Genomic DNA, 17,360 nt, shown 5'->3' on the forward strand with positions numbered 1-17,360 from the left:
TAAGTTATAATAACAAATGTATAAATTTCAATCATGATGCAATTTGTGTTTATAGCTTTAGACAAAAATGGAGAAGAAGCAGAACGACTTTGTAATTTCTTATAAGACATTTTCTGTTGCTTATAATAACAAACGTAAGCTGGTGTCTACTATAAATAAATAGATAAAAACTGGTTTAGCCATAAGGTGCAAAAGAGTATATAGAATGCTAAAGCAATTAATATCAATTGGAGTAATCACGTTGATTATGTAATCAAAATAGAATCTCAATTACCAAAAGTTGAATAAGAGATCATGCATATGGTCAATCGAGGAGAGTAGGAATAAAGCCATCTGATTAAGACTTTGTAACCCAAATTTGATGACTAGGGATCCCAAAATCTTAATTCAACAAGACAACTAAGTTATGAAAGTTTGAGAGAGCATTTTTGAGGTAAATTCTACCCATTCATATGATTAAAAATCAATTTTTGTAGAGTATTAGATAAGTTATACTTTTAATGGTTCACAATGAAATAACTCTATAAATGTAAAGTGGAAGGCATTTTTTATGAGAATTTTTAAGGCTAAACATTTTTATAGCACTATGAAATCGAGCGTAGTCCATGGCTAGAATAAATACAGTCATAAGACTTAAAGATGTTAAGAAGATATTTTATAGGCACTATTGTCTTGGTTTACACCAACGATTAAACAAACTAAAAAATTAAAGTTCACTTATTTGTCAATGTAATCTGATAGTCGCCCCTGTTTGGTAACCAATATTTCAGAACTTTTTATTTTGCATACTCATTTTCAACCACAAATTCACATATTAAAATATTTTATGCGTAAACTCAAAATTTTTTTCCTACCTTTTTTCCACACATTTGCCAAAAATCCACTATTCAAAATTTTTTTTTTTGCCAAATAATGGCCATCAAACAAGAAGTTGCAAAGCCACAAGCTACATATCCTACTAATACGACAATGTTCCACTTGTAATCTTTTTAAGTGTCTGCTCTATTAATTTCTATTAATGTGGAACAAACTTTGATCAATTATTCAAGCAGAACTCACTAGTCAATTATGGGAGTTCAGAGGCTGAACAAGTCCTATTCGACGAATAGAATGATTTTAGGGTTATCGTTGCTCTTTAATTTTTTTTTTTTTTTTTTTTTTAAATGGAGTATTGGAAATATAAAAAATATATCTAAAGTAGTCTTGATTTGACACTGAAATTGAGTTCATTATCCATAATTATAAATAGGAGTCGATAGAATTTAGATAGTAAATAAATTGTGTAATAGATTAACTGCTAGTGGATGCATAGAAAGACTTCCACCCACGTGGCATTGATGTATAATGAATTGATGATCAAGTTCAAATTTCACATAAGGTTGTCTCTTCTATAATGCAAATTTAGTTAAGAGGCTACCGGAGAGAGGAAATACAATTTTTTTAAGTTATCCACGATTGCAGCCAAGATGTTCTTACATGGAAGAAGGCATTAACTTCTCTCAAGTTACAAGGATTACATTATAGAGACCCATTAAATCTATGTCAAAGCAACTTTTCTAAATAGTGAGTTTGAAGAAGAAGTCTACATAAAACAATTTGAAAGTTTTGTTTTCCATGAATATGAAGAAAATGTTAGGACCGAGCGAATCTCCTGAACCGAACCGATCGAACCGAACCGAACCCGAACCGAACTGAACCTGACGATTTTTGTCAAATTAAATACCCGAACGGGTATCTGAATTGATAACCGACGGGTACGGTTCTGTTCTCGGTTCTAGAATAAGAACCGAAGTACCGAATAAGAACCGAATCTTTCTAATTTTTTTTATATTGAGAAAATCAAATTATTTTAATTTTAATTTTTTCTAAACAAATTAACAAAGTAACAATTTCTAAATCCAAATTTTTGGCCCAATAATTTATTTCATTTCTAATTTTTTAATTTATGGCCCAATTACCCATTTTATTGTTTCATTTCTTAGCCCAACAATATTCAATCCACTAAATAACCCTAAACACCTACACTAAAGTGCATAACGTTGTCTTGACTCTCGCAGCCTCGCTAACATTCCAAAACCTATACAATCGTCGACCGATGCTGTGACCTTCGATCGAAGCTGTGACCTTAACCGATCGAAGCTTTGACCATAGCGACCATTTGAATAAGGTAGTCTACTAGTCTTTGACATTCCAAAATCATTGAATGTATCATTAGTTGTATTTATATAATGTTGTTATAAATATTAAAAAATTTAATTATAGTACAGAACCGAACGGAACGGAACCGAACCCGAACGGTTCCATAATTATATTTGGACCCGATGGTTCTATTTACTAGATACCCGAAAATTTTGGTTCGGTGTCCACCCCTAGAAAATGTGTGTTACTAATTAGTTCCTTGTACAAACTAAATTGAATGTAAAAGGAATGGTGCTAAAATTTTGATAAAATAAAATATGATCGTATGTTTATGTTTATATATATATATATATATATATATATATATATATAATGCAAATTGGATATCATCCACGAAGGATTCTAAGTCCAATAGTGGATATGTATTGGTAGCATGGTTATATCATATAAGTTATAATAACAAATGTATAAATTTCAATCATGATGCAATTTGTGTTTATAGCTTTAGACAAAAATGGAGAAGAAGCAGAACGACTTTGTAATTTCTTATAAGACATTTTCTGTTGCTTATAATAACAAACGTAAGCTGGTGTCTACTATAAATAAATAGATAAAAACTGGTTTAGCCATAAGGTGCAAAAGAGTATATAGAATGCTAAAGCAATTAATATCAATTGGAGTAATCACGTTGATTATGTAATCAAAATAGAATCTCAATTACCAAAAGTTGAATAAGAGATCATGCATATGGTCAATCGAGGAGAGTAGGAATAAAGCCATCTGATTAAGACTTTGTAACCCAAATTTGATGACTAGGGATCCCAAAATCTTAATTCAACAAGACAACTAAGTTATGAAAGTTTGAGAGAGCATTTTTGAGGTAAATTCTACCCATTCATATGATTAAAAATCAATTTTTGTAGAGTATTAGATAAGTTATACTTTTAATGGTTCACAATGAAATAACTCTATAAATGTAAAGTGGAAGGCATTTTTTATGAGAATTTTTAAGGCTAAACATTTTTATAGCACTATGAAATCGAGAGTAGTCCATGGCTAGAATAAATACAGTCATAAGACTTAAAGATGTTAAGAAAGATATTTTATAGGCACTATTGTCTTGGTTTACACCAACGATTAAACAAACTAAAAAATTAAAGTTCACTTATTTGTCAATGTAATCTGATAGTCGCCCCTGTTTGGTAACCAATATTTCAGAACTTTTTATTTTGCATACTCATTTTCAACCACAAATTCACATATTAAAATATTTTATGCGTAAACTCAAAATTTTTTTCCTACCTTTTTTCCACACATTTGCCAAAAATCCACTATTCAAAATTTTTTTTTTTGCCAAATAATGGCCATCAAACAAGAAGTTGCAAAGCCACAAGCTACATATCCTACTAATACGACAATGTTCCACTTGTAATCTTTTTAAGTGTCTGCTCTATTAATTTCTATTAATGTGGAACAAACTTTGATCAATTATTCAAGCAGAACTCACTAGTCAATTATGGGAGTTCAGAGGCTGAACAAGTCCTATTCGACGAATAGAATGATTTTAGGGTTATCGTTGCTCTGAATTTATTTTAGGTAAATGAGAAATTAAGACCAAAGCTGAAATACTTGGATTATTTAAAAGCCTATCTAGAACCTGTTTGGCTCCCATTAATTTAATTTTTATTTTTCTTTCTTTTATTTTCGACCACAAAATCTTTCATAAAATAATATTACTCGTAAATAAAAAACTTTTTCTTCTTTTTTCAATCACACATATCAAAAAAAAATATATATATATATATATATATATATATATATATAGAGAGAGAGAGAGAGAGAGAGAGAGAGAGAGAGAGAGAGAGAGAGAGAAATCATTCATACATTCAAACATACTCTTTATCTTACCCTTTTAAATTTTTTTTATAATTTTCCTCGTTTTTAATTAAAAACATATTTTTAAATGTCAATGACCAATAGATGGAAAATTGAAATCGGCAACTTACTAACTATCATTATTATAAAGTACAAATAGAGAATATGACTCTTTAAATTTTAAGAACCAAATATACACTCTATTTCAAAAAGTTAAAAATAAAGTTTATTGGAGCTTCATTTCAAGGATTTTAAAGAATCTTTTGATGCTTCTCTTGTGCAAAACTTTTAGGAGAGACACTCTGATAAATAATAATCAAATGGAGCAAAAAAATGATCACCTACAAAAATTTCGTTGATGACCGTCGACGGTATTATTGTAGGTGGTTTGACCAAATTACTGAAACTCGTATAATTGATGATCATCAACACAACTCCATAAGTATTTGCCAAATGAAATATCGTCAATAGCACTACAGTCATCAATTAAGAAAAGGTGTTGCCATTACCAATCGAAGTTGTGACCTCCGTCGACCGAAACTTTGATTGTAGTGATCATTTGAACAAGGTAGTTTACTAGTCTTTAACATTTCAAAATCATTGAATGTATCATTAGTTGTATTTATATAATGTTGTTATAAATATTAAAAAATTTAATTATAGTACAGAACCGAACGGAACGGAACCGAACCCGAACGGTTCCATAATTATATTTGGACCCGATGGTTCTATTTACTAGATACCCGAAAATTTTGGTTCGGTGTCCACCCCTAGAAAATGTGTGTTACTAATTAGTTCCTTGTACAAACATACACTTCTCTATTATTATTATTATTATTATTATTATTATTATTATTATTATTATTATTATTATTATTATTATTATTATTATTTGGGTATGTAGATGGGAAAGAGGAGTAGATAAGAGAGAAAGAGAGTGGATAATCTGGAAAATAAAAACATACCCTTCTTCCTGTATTCAAAGAAAATATGGCCACGTTGCCAAAAGTAGGAAAATACTTTCCACGGTAAAAAATTATTAATCTAATAGCATAAAAGTAAAAAAATTTGGTGGAAATATGATATTTCTCATGAAAAATATTGATAATCAAACGCACTCTTATTTCATTACAGGCAAAACTTTCTATAATTAGTATTTAATATTTATGTTTTATTAAGTTATTTAAAGACAAAATTTATGCTGATAAAATAAATTTAAGAACATATTTATTTGTTAATATCATAAACTAGAATTTATTTAGTAATATTGAATTTTTTAATTGAATTAATTCTTTAAATGTGATATTTTGTGGACATACCAATATAAGCTTCTAGAATTTCTAAAAGGGTGTATACTTAACCGGGACTTTGAAAACTTTTATGGACTTTTCTTTTAAGTGGTGATGTCAGTGGATTTGGTGGACTTTTTATGGATTTATTTGAAATTAATGAAGTCTTTTGTAGAGTTTTATAGACTTTCATTTAAAGCTTTTTTAGACTTTTGTCAAATTCAAATTATCTTTGAAAATTTTCATTTAAAATAGAATTTGTGTGGGTCTAGAACAACATTGTAAAATTCTCATATACGAGATATTGATTCACACAAGTCCCCTCCGTCTAGGGATGACAATTTTGCTAGTCGACTTGAGCCACCCATGATTCGGCCTTAAAAAGGTTCGAGCCGACCCAGCTCAAGAACCAAGCCCCATTTTGAGGCATCAGTACGAGCCTGAGCTCGAGCCAACCCGTGTGGCTCGTCAGCTTAGGCTATTTTTAGCCAGTGACGAGCCAACCTAAAAAAATTAAAAAATAAATAAAAATAATAATTTGAAATAATGCTGATTTTTAAGGCAGCACAAGCCACTTGCACAAAAGCAACTACTTAGCTGTTTGTGTTAAAAAAAAATAAGAACAAAAATAAAACAAAACACGAATTGGCTTGGCTCAGCTTAATAAGGCCCGAGCCGAAAGTTCAAGTTGAGCCTAAGTTTTTTACTTGACTCAACTCGGGCAAAAAATCTCAAACCATTTTTACTCGAGTCAAACCCGAGCCTTAAGTTTCAACATGCAAGCTGGCTCGATTCAACTGGTTGAGCGAAGGAGATGGAAGCCTTGAAACAATTATAATTGTGAGATCCACCTGATTTTTATTGATTAATTCATATGTTTAGTATTAAATCCTCTTCTGTAATTATTTTTATGATTGTTGTGTTTGATTTTTAGAGTGCACGTTAGTTTATTAATCTCAATAATCTATAGCTAAATTGAATTTCAAAACTGTAATTGTTGATTGGTTTAACTTATGAAGCAACTTGATTGATAATTTGTTGGTTGGAAATTATGAAATCTTAGGGAAAAGATTTATCTAAGTTAAATACAAACGCTTGGCTTGTGTTATCTAGTTTATTAATTTCTCTAATTCGGAAAGCCATTATTAAATTAAATTTTCGCGCTTGTCTAGGATTGTTTGATAATAAGGATTAATTAGATCGCTTATTTCTAATTAATTAAAACTAATGACAAATAGGAAAATTGTTTCGAATGAGAAATTTATTTTTCACAATAACTGCTACAATTATGAATTAATGATTATTTGTGAATCAATCACCGGTTATTAATTTTCAACAGTGAATGTTGACTTAGATCAATGTTTGTTTCATTGCTTATATTTAATTCAGTGATTTGTATTATTTCAAGAAATTCAAAACCCCGCATTTTAGTTAATATTGCATCAAAAAGTAAATTAATCACTTTTCGTGGGATCGACCCTTACTTCTATTACTAAATTAATTGTAAGAAGTATATGCTTTAATTTGGAATGCCTACGACAGCACACACCAAATTTTGGCGCTGTTACCGGAGAGTGATTTAGTTTATTTTTGTACTTTTTATTTGTTTCATTAGTTTTTCTTTTAAAATATTTGTTTATTTTGTTATTTTGTTTAGTTTAGTTTTTTTCTTTCTTTTTGCTTCCTTGATCGTTTATGCCCATAACTCGATCCTCTAACCAAGGTGATTTGCAGTACGATCCAGAAATAGAAAGAACTTCGCGTAGGTTGAGGATTGGCATGGCTAGGAATCAAACTTTGAAAGAGCTTGCAACTTCGGATTTCATCAACAACCTTTATGCACAACTTTCCCTAATTTAGATACTAATACTACTTTTGAATTAAAATTCGGACTAATACATCTATTGCCCACCTTTCATGGTCTTGCAGGTGAAGATCCCCATAAACATTTGAAGGAATTCCACGTGGTTTGCACAAGCATGAAACCAACGGGGGTAATTGAAGAGCAAATTAAACTGAGAGCCTTTCCGTTTTCTCTGATGGATTCAACTAAGGACTGACTCTACTATCTACCATCTTGAAGTGTCATAACATGGGAAGAAAATGAAGAGGATGTTCTTAGAAAAATATTTTCCAGCTTCAAGGGCATCAAACATCCGAAAAGCAATTTGTGGCGTAATGTAAGACAGCAGGGAATCCTTACATGAATACCGGGAGCGTTTCAAGTGCCTATGTGCAAGCTATCCCCATCATCAAATCAGTGAACAAGTAATCATCCAGTATTTTATGAAGGGCTTCTACCCATAGATAGGAGTATGATTAATGCTGCAAGTGGAGGAATTTTAGTGGATAAAACTCCCGAAGGCACAAGGAATTTGATTGCAAACACAGCAGCCAACTCTCAACAATTTGACACTAGAATCGACACTCATTCTAGACATGTTAATGAGGTAAATATCTCATCTCTTGAACAACAGATTTTGAGTCTAAATACTCTGGTTCGACAAATGGCTGGAGGTGATATGCAAACAGCGAAGGCATATGGAATTTGTTTAGTGGTAGGACATCCAACTGACATGTGCCCAACTTTTCAAGAAGATCTCAGTGAACAAGTTAATGTAGTAGGCAACTTTCCTGGACAACCACAAAGGAATTATGATCCTTACTCAAACACTTATAATCCTAAGGGTGTAGTTGAGGATGTTCTCGTGAAAATTAATGATTTAGTTTTTCCCACTGACTTCTATGTGCTTGATATGGGATATAGTGATCAAACTATCCCCATTTTGCTAGGAAGACCATTCTTAAGGACATAGAAAGCTAAAATAGATTTTTATAGTGGCATGCTTACTATGAAATTTGACGATAAAATCAGTGAATTTAATACTTATGATGCCATGAAACATCCCGATGAAACTAACCCTATTTATTCTATTAAAGTGATTGATAATTTAGAACAAGAAGTTTTAGAACCTGATAAAAACAATACAGTGAAAGTTGCCATTGATAAGCATATTGAGGATGTGAATCAGGAGTTACCCTCGATTACTACCTTGTAGGAAACCATTGCAGTATTCAATGCTTATCCAAAGTAGCCAAAGTCAGGTAAAAGTTCGCATATTGTTTTGCCAATTGCTAACGAGAGGCCTTTCTATGCAGGTTTCCAGATGGATGAGGTGAGAACATAGGACCTTGGGAACCCAATTGATGCCAGTTGAGGAAGGAATCAATAAGTCTAGCCAAAGACAATAAACAAAGGCACTGCTTGGGAGGAGACCAAGGGGAGTTCGTTCTTTTATTTTTTATTTTTCTTTTCGTTTTCGTATTTGCATTCATATTTTAGGTTAAATTTGTTCTCTTCTTGATATTTTACTTTACATTTGGGACAATGTAAATTTTAAGTGTGTAGGAAGGAATTTAGGTTATGTTGTTTTTAAATTTTCGATTTGGGTCATGCTTCCGTTACTTTTGACAAGACAAGAAAACTTTTTGAGAAAAATTGAGGAAAAAGTTGTGATTTTAAATGATTTTTGGTTGCATGTGCTATCTGCTAGATTCAATTAGGTTTTGATGGACTCATAACATGATTGAATAAGTTATCTTCCAACTTAGAGTTAATTAGTTGAGTTATTTTCTTTGAGAATGGTAGTAACTAAATTTTGTAGACAAAAAGTCAGTGAGATTTTGAGCCTTTAGACTGACACATCCATACCAATCTCACTATTGTTTTTGTGAGTGATATTTTTCCATGGATTTGTTTCTCTAGAACTTACCTTGATTATCTTTGAGGCCATATTGATACATGCATGCATGAACATGATTAAGGTCATCTTTGTTGCATAATTTAGCCACCTTACCCAAATAGCCTATCCTAGGATTAATCTTTCCCTTTGATAAACCCCTTTGAGCTTAGTTGCCTTATTTTTTGTAAACCCACATTACAAGCCTTAACCCGAAAAAACAATGTCTTTACCCAAGCCTTAGAACTAGTGGAGTATTGTTCAATATTTTGAAGTATGGGTGTGCAAGAAATAAGTGTGGGAGTGTCTAAAATTTTGGTAAAACTATGATTGGTGGAATGAAATGTAATTCCAATATCAATTCATGATTTCCATTGTTGGTGGACATTTTTGTATAAAAAAATGAAATGAAAAAAAAAAAACAAAAGAAAAAGAAAAGAAAGGAGAAAAGTGACCAAATTTTTTTTTCAATGTTAATGATTTCTCCCAAAAATCCCAAGAAAGTGTTGGGTTGTGTGAAATACATGAAGAAAAACAGTTAAGTGGAGTGGTGATCTTACATGTCTTATATATGTTTGAACTTGAGGCAATTCATTTTTTCTTATTCCACTAGTTTCAATAGCTTTTGAGTCATTTACCCAAATATTTTCCACCTAGACCCTAAGCCACGTTACAACCCATGAAAAAGACCTTATGATTTGTGTGGTGCATGTGATCTAATTGGTGGAGAATGAGAAGATATGCAAGCATATGGTAAACATCTCTATTGGAATGAACTTGAGCGAAACACGTACCCATTAAAAACATGAGAGTTGAGTGCTTATATTCCCTGAGGATTTACATGTTCGGTTAACTCCATCTTTATACGAGAATACTTGCTCATTGATTATAAGTTTTGTGAGAATGTTTGTTCATGATGTGTTATGTGTTTTGACGAGTTTGGTTGTTCTATGTTGATGGCATTGCAACCTTAATATCTTTGTGAAAATAAATTTGAGTTTTACTCGAGGACGAGCAAAAGCTAAGTGTGGGAAAATTTGATAGGACATAAAATGTCATGTTTTACATCCATTAATAATTGCATTTTTGTGTTTAATTAACGCCTAAATGTACTGAATACCCTTATATTTTGATTTAGGTTGCAATTGGATGATTATGACATAAATTAGAGGAAAATAGCAAAAAAGGACCAAAGTGAAAGAAATCAAAAGTTCAAGGTCTAAAATACAAATATCCAAAAGTTGAACCGGAAGGTGAAACGAAGGAGTGAAAGATTTGAAGGTCAATTAATGAAAGACTTAAAGTGTTGGAAGAAGGATAACAAGAAAAAGAGGCCAAGAAAAGAGACGATGAAAGCTCGGGGACCAAGTTGCAAATAATTCCGACATGAGATGAGCAATGTAATGAAGATTCAAGAGTATTAGAGGTCAAGTGGATGAGAAAAGAATTCAAAGGGATGAAATGCAGTCGAAGTATAATCACACATCAATTTCTAATTGAAAAGGTTATGCACCAGTTTTTAGCATCATATTGGAACCCGTTTTCGACATGGTAAACGATCTAATTGGAAGATGACATCTGAAGAAAAATTGTAGCTCTTTGAGTTATCTTTCTAACTCATTTTGAATCACCTCAATCAGACATCAAGAGAAAAATTTATGACCAACATACTGAAAACTATCTGACGAAAAAATAGTTGTTCTATTCGGTCGCATAGTTGAAATTAAATGCGGTCACATTATGACCTTCAGAGAACTTTTGGGCTACAAATCATTGTTCATGCGATCGTAACACTTATAATTATGCAGTCTCATAGTTCATTTCTGACACGTGATTTTTAGTTTCCTAATTTGAGTCAAATACTTATGGAAACAAAATTTGTACACTATATATAAGCCTCAAATCTCGTCCAAAACTAGAGAGAACGCTCCCAACCCTATTTTTCTCTCTCTTTGTGCTCAAGATCTATGATGTGTAACTAATTTCTTTTGCTTGACCAAAGGAGATGGAAGACTTGGAACAATTATAACTGTGAGATCCAACTGATTTTTATTGATTAATTCATATGCTTAGTATTAAATCTTCTTCTGCAATTATTTTTATGATTGTTGTGTTTGATTTCTAGAGTGTACGCTAGTTGATTAATTTCAATAATCTATAGCTAAGTTGAATTTCAAAACTGTAATTGTTGATTGGTTTAACTTATGAAGCAACTAAGATTGATAATTTGCTAGTTGGAAATTATGAAATTTTAGGGAGAAGATTTATCTAAGTTAAATGCAAATGCTTGGCTTGTGATATCTAGTTCATTGATTTCTCTAATTCGCAAAACCATTATTAAATTAAATTTTCATGCTTGTTTAGGATTGTTTGATAATGAGGATTAATTAGATTGCTTGTTTCTAATTAATTAAAACTAAGGAGAAATAGGAAAATTGTTTCGAATGGAAAATTTATTTTTCACAATGAATGCTACAATTATGAATTAATGATTATTTGTAGATCAATGTCCGGTTATTAATTTCCAATGATGGATGTTGACTTAGACCAATGATTGTTTTATTGCTTATATTTAATTCGATGATATGTATTATTTCAAGAAAATCAAAACCCCCCATTTTTGTTAATATTGCATCAAAAAGTAAATTTATCATTTTTCCTGGGATCGACCCTTACTTCCACTATTACATTAATTGTAAGAAGCATGGATTTTAATTTGGAGTGCCTACGACAGCACGCACCAGTTGGGGATTCCCAGTCTGGTCTTGCACAGTGACTTCCAACTGGTGGTCAACCAGATCAACGGAACGTATCCGGTCAAAGAAGAAAGGATGGACGGTTACCTCCAAGTTGTCAGAAGAGAACTCAAAAATGTCAAAATTGTTCAAATCAAGCAGATTCCTCGATCCCAGAACAACCATACCGATGCTTTAACTCATTTGGTCACCAGTGAAGGGATCGAGGGATTCGATAACATTCCTGTAGGAAGGATAACACGGCCTGCCATAGAACTAGCTGAGGTGACCCTCATGTTGATAGACCATAAGTCGACCTGGATGGATTAAATCATTTCGCATCTTAAAACAGAAGAATGCCCTGAAGATCCGACCGGAGCAAGAAGACTTCGAACTAGGTTGGCTAGGTACACGTTGATGGATGAAGTCCTCTAAAAAAGGGGATACTCTACCCCCTACTGAGGTACTTGAATGAAGAAGTATAGTACGCATTGCGAGACATATATGAGGGGATGTGTGGAAACCATTCTGGTGGACTATCCCCAGCCCACAAAATCCTACGCCAAGGATATTTTTGGCCTACAATAAAGCAAGATGCATTGAACTATGTGAAGAAATGTGATAAATGCCAGTGCCTTGCCTCTCTCATTAGAATGTCGCCGTGTGAGTTGGACCCAATAGTCGCCCCTTGGCCCTTTGCAAAGTGGAGGATCAACCTGATTGGACCTATGCCCACGAGGAAAGGTAAAATTAAGTTCGCCATCGTAGCAGTGGATTACTTCACAAAATGGGCTGAGGCGGAACCACTTGCGAAAATTACCGAACAAAAAATAACTGATTTCAGATGGAAGCATATCATATGCAGATTCGGTATACCTCACTCAATCGTCACCGACAACAAAAAACAGTTTGACAATGCACGTCTTTCAAATTTTTGCGAAGAGCTCGGCATCAGAAAACACTTCTCCACTCCAAACCACCAGTAAGCAAGCGGCCAAGTTGAAGCTATTAACAAGATCATCAAGCACACGCTAAAAGTAAGGCTTGACACACTTAAAGGGGGATGGGTCTAAGAACTCTCGAGTGTGCTGTGGTCATATCGCACTACCACGAGGACCAGTATGGGCGAAATACTATTCTTAATGGCCTTTGGTGTGGAAGCTGTGATTCTAATGGAACTCAGTATCCCATCGTTTCTCACAGCTGCCTAGAATGAAGAGGAAAATCAGACGGCTCTTCGCAGGGAACTCGACCTTGTGGAAGAAAAGAGAAATGACTTCAAACTCTAGAACGTTTGTGTACGTGCAGCGAAATGCCAGATACTATAATAAAAAATTGTGGAAATAAGAATTTGAAGTAGGGTTCTTAGTCTTACGAAAGGTATTTCTCGACACGAGGGAGGCCGGAGATAGATCTCTAGGCCCAACTGGGAAGGTCCCTACTCGGTGACAAGGATCCTACCAAAGGGAGCATATGATTAGAAGACATAGGGGTAGGCTTCTACCCTACCCCTAGAATATCAAACACTTGAGGCAATACTATCAGTGAACTTAGAAAATCTTTAAGGGTATGTAAACTTATCTGTAATGTTGGTTGCATCAATAAAAGGAACCCCTTATTTTGAAAGTCTTTGGTCGCATTACTCAGAGCCCTGCTCCTTACACAGGATAAGCTAAGGTTATATGTGCTACGACACTTAGATGAAATTCTTCCTAAGGAATTATTCAAAGCCCTGTTCCTTACGCAGGTCGAGCTAATGTCATATGTATTATGATACTTAGACGAAATTCCTCCTAAGGAATTATCCAAAGCCCCGCTCCTTATGCAAGCTGAGCTAAGGTCGTATATGCTACGACACTTAGACAAAATTCCTCTTAAGAAACTATCCAAAGCCCTGCTCCTTACGCCGGTCGAGCTAAGGTCGTATGTGCTACAATACTTAGACGACATTCCTCCTAAGGAATTGTCCAAAGCCCTGCTCCTTACGTAGGCTGGGTTAAGGTCGTATGTGTTACGACATTTAGACGAAATTCCTCCTAAGGAATTATCCAAGCTCTGCTCCTTATGCAAGTCGAGCTAAGGTCGTATGTGCTACGACACATAGACGAAATTCCTCCTAAGAAATTATTCAAAGACGTACTCCTTACGCAGGCCAAGCTAAGGTCGTATGTACTACGATAGTTGGACGAAATTTCTTCTAAGGAATTCTTCAAAGTCCTGCTCCTTACGTAGACCGGGCTAAGGTCGTGTGTGCTACGATACTTATACGAAATTCCTACAACCACCACTGTGTCATGACTACAATTATCCCAAAGTTAGTAGAATTATCTCAAAATCATTCGAAAGGAAGTAGTTTATTCAAACAATAGTTAAACCATTCGACAGAATCATCTTAGGAAAAAGTTTCCTTACATTAACCAAAGACATTATATATATATATATATATATACCAAAGACATTGTCAAACAAATAAAAAAAAAAATATATATATATATATATATATAATATTCACCAAAAGGTGTAGAATATCAAGTACACAAGTCCAAAAATAGGGGCAGGGTATCCTACGGGGCTCGAGGACCTGGGGAGTTAGGAAGTTAGGCTCAGCATCGGACAACCGAACTCCTGCGGCTTCAGATAGCCTTTGCAATTCCTTTTTTTGCTTGTCCAGGGCCTTCTCAAGGAAAGCAGTGTCAAATTCAAGGCGTTCCTTGTGAATATGCTTAATAAGCTTCTCCAGGGCCACCACATAGGTGTCCTGAGCTAAGGCATCAAATTCAAGACACTCCCTCCAAGTTTCTATAGCCTTGGCAGCCTTAGCCTCGGCCTCATCCACCCTCTAAAGTGCTTCCTTGGCCCTGCCATTGGCCTCTTCAACCTTTTGGACGACCTCTCTAACCCGAGCACACTCCTCGTCCGCTCTCTATTTCTCAAGTTCAGCCCTTTGATTGGCCTTCTCCACCCAGACTCTCAGTACCTCAATTTTATCTCTAAGTCCGAGCTCGAAGGACAAGTTGGCATCCAGCTCCATGCCTATCTTATTTAGCTAGTCCTCATACTTCTTCTCCTTGGCCACATACTTTGCCCGCTCCGCCTCCATACCCTCATAAAGTGCAACGACCTGATCCTTAGCCTCCAGCATCTTTTCCAACTCGACCTTCATCTAATCAAATATCAAAAAGATGAGTCACAAACGTAACATGAGGTGCTAACAAAACCACAATGGAATAGTGTAGAGAAATACCTTATCTACCACTACCATCATATACAAAATGGATCGGTGGCCATGAATTTGAGCAGTGACCACAGCCTCCCCAATGGGCATCTCGACCAAAAAGCTTTGCTCTCTATCAGTCCAGCTCCTAGTCAGTAGATTAGTAGAATTGCGTAGAAGAGGGGGAGTGCAGCTGTCGTCTCCCTCGATAGAGGAGCTCGAAGATAATCCAAAAGTATCTCAGGCCAGCATCCCAAAAGTCCATCCAAGTTGGGTCTTTATAAGTTTGGGTACCTCTCATGTGATCGAGCTGAGCTCCCAATAACCTGGGTTTGAGGTAAGGTCGAAGGCGGGAATGGGGCAACAGGAAGAACTGGAGACGAGCTCGATAGCTCCAAAGATGCAGCCTCTGGAACTGCGATTGGAGTTGGCGTCGTTGAGTGATTCCTCTTCAGAGGCTGAACTTCCTCCTCCGTTTCCTTAGAGGGCGTGACAATCTAAGCTAGGGCCTCTCTTATCTTTCCCTTCGCAGTAGCTGCTACCTTGGTTGCCTTGTAACCCAACATTTCTGAATCTTGAGCATATATAGCACAACACTTAGCTTAAAACAAAACTAGCTCTTCCATGAAAACTAAAATTAGCCCTCACTTGAGCTAGTTGGGAGGGAAGTGGATGCACCAACTATGGTCGGACCTGAGACCCTTGTTTGAACTAAACCCACTTGGAAAAGGTTGGAGTTTGAGATCATGTACTTGCACAACCTCTGTCTGTTCAGCAAAGCCCTTATCCCCTCAGCCCGTCTTTTAGTGTCGTTTGTCAAAGTGGCTTTCTTGTAATCTGAAAAACACAGCAAAGGGTTAATAATACTCCACTAGTCACCTCAGTTGAAATATCTAAAGATAGTCACTTACATAAAGAATGATAGAGTGTAGGAACGACATCTTCCCGATTCACTTCGGCGGGATGAAACTACCACTCTCCAGAAACATGGAAAAACTCTTCCTTCCACTTCTTAATTGAGGAAGGGGTATCCAAAACTAAAGGACTGCTCGTCCTCAGCCTAACACTGGTATACCACCAGCTTGAATTCCTCCCATCTTCCTTGAATGTGAAAAGGGAATTAAACTACTCCACTCTAAGCTCGGGATTCCCTAACTTATTCCATAGGACTAGGGTGGCAATTAGAGTTCGCCACTCGTTGGGGGCATAAATGGGTGTGAGCTATTCTCCAGAAGGAGAGAAACTTGCGAATTACTCTGGGAATAGGCAGTCTTAGCCGGGCATGTAAGATGGCTGAGTTTAGGGCGACGCATCCCATTAGAGGAGAGACAGCCCGATCAAAGGGTTCAAGGATTATCCTTATTACCGAGCTCAGAATGTTATACTTAGCACGCCAACTAGCTAACATATCAGCAATTACTACCGACCTATACAAGCTTGCTCCATACTCTAGATCATTCCCCTCACTCCCCCGTGGGATCCGACCTCCTCTCTTGACCTTTCTCCGCCTAAATCCATATTAGCAGGGTGTTCTAAATCTATTGGGTTAACAATTGAGATAGGGACAGGGGTTAAGATCTATTGACAACTAGACGACGAGCTAGAGGCGGAAGGTATGGACTCTTCTTGCTGGTTTTTCCAGAAGTGTACCTAGAGCTCACGAAAAAGGTAAAACAAAAGGAATGGAGAAAGGAAATAGAAGGACCTGATGACCTCACTCAAAATATGGAAGAAAAAGCGTAATGAAGGTTCCTTGTTTCCATAAGAGAAAATTTTTGTGTAAAGTAAAAAAGTAAAATGATAAGCCAAAAAGGTATTTAAAAAGAAGGAATGTGAAAGAACTTCATTCCGGCCGTTAGATAAAGAAAATGAGAGAAAATGGGCGGATCAAATTAACCCAGCCCAAAACTACACCATTTTTGGCAAAACTTCTCCAAGAAGCAATTGCATATGTTGGACAGCTCACGCTAGTGAAAGAAGGACACTTGGCATCGAATAAATACACTTTTTGAGAAAAGGGCTAGCCAAGTCAGAAGGTTAGTCCTCTAATAAAACAAAACTGACCTAGGGGATAACTGTTGACCCCGAACTCTTATCTCATGATAAGCCGTTCACAGGTCCCACCTTAGGTAGATGTGAGTTCGGTCATAGAATTGAGCTCAGCACACTATCGTCGTAATCTCAAGAGACATCATGATTACCTCCTATCAAATCACCCTCTCAATCATCTATACTTGTAGAGAGTGATGTCATCACCACCCAAAACCACCAATCCGAGGCCTCAAACCTTCAAATCATCTATAGGTCGTCATTGTCTGAGGAAAACATTGATACATGGCCACGGCCTCATAGGCCAATCACAGGAGAA

Source organism: Olea europaea, chromosome 8, assembly GCF_002742605.1.
Source record: "Olea europaea var. sylvestris chromosome 8, O_europaea_v1, whole genome shotgun sequence".
Lineage (NCBI taxonomy): Eukaryota > Viridiplantae > Streptophyta > Magnoliopsida > Lamiales > Oleaceae > Olea > Olea europaea.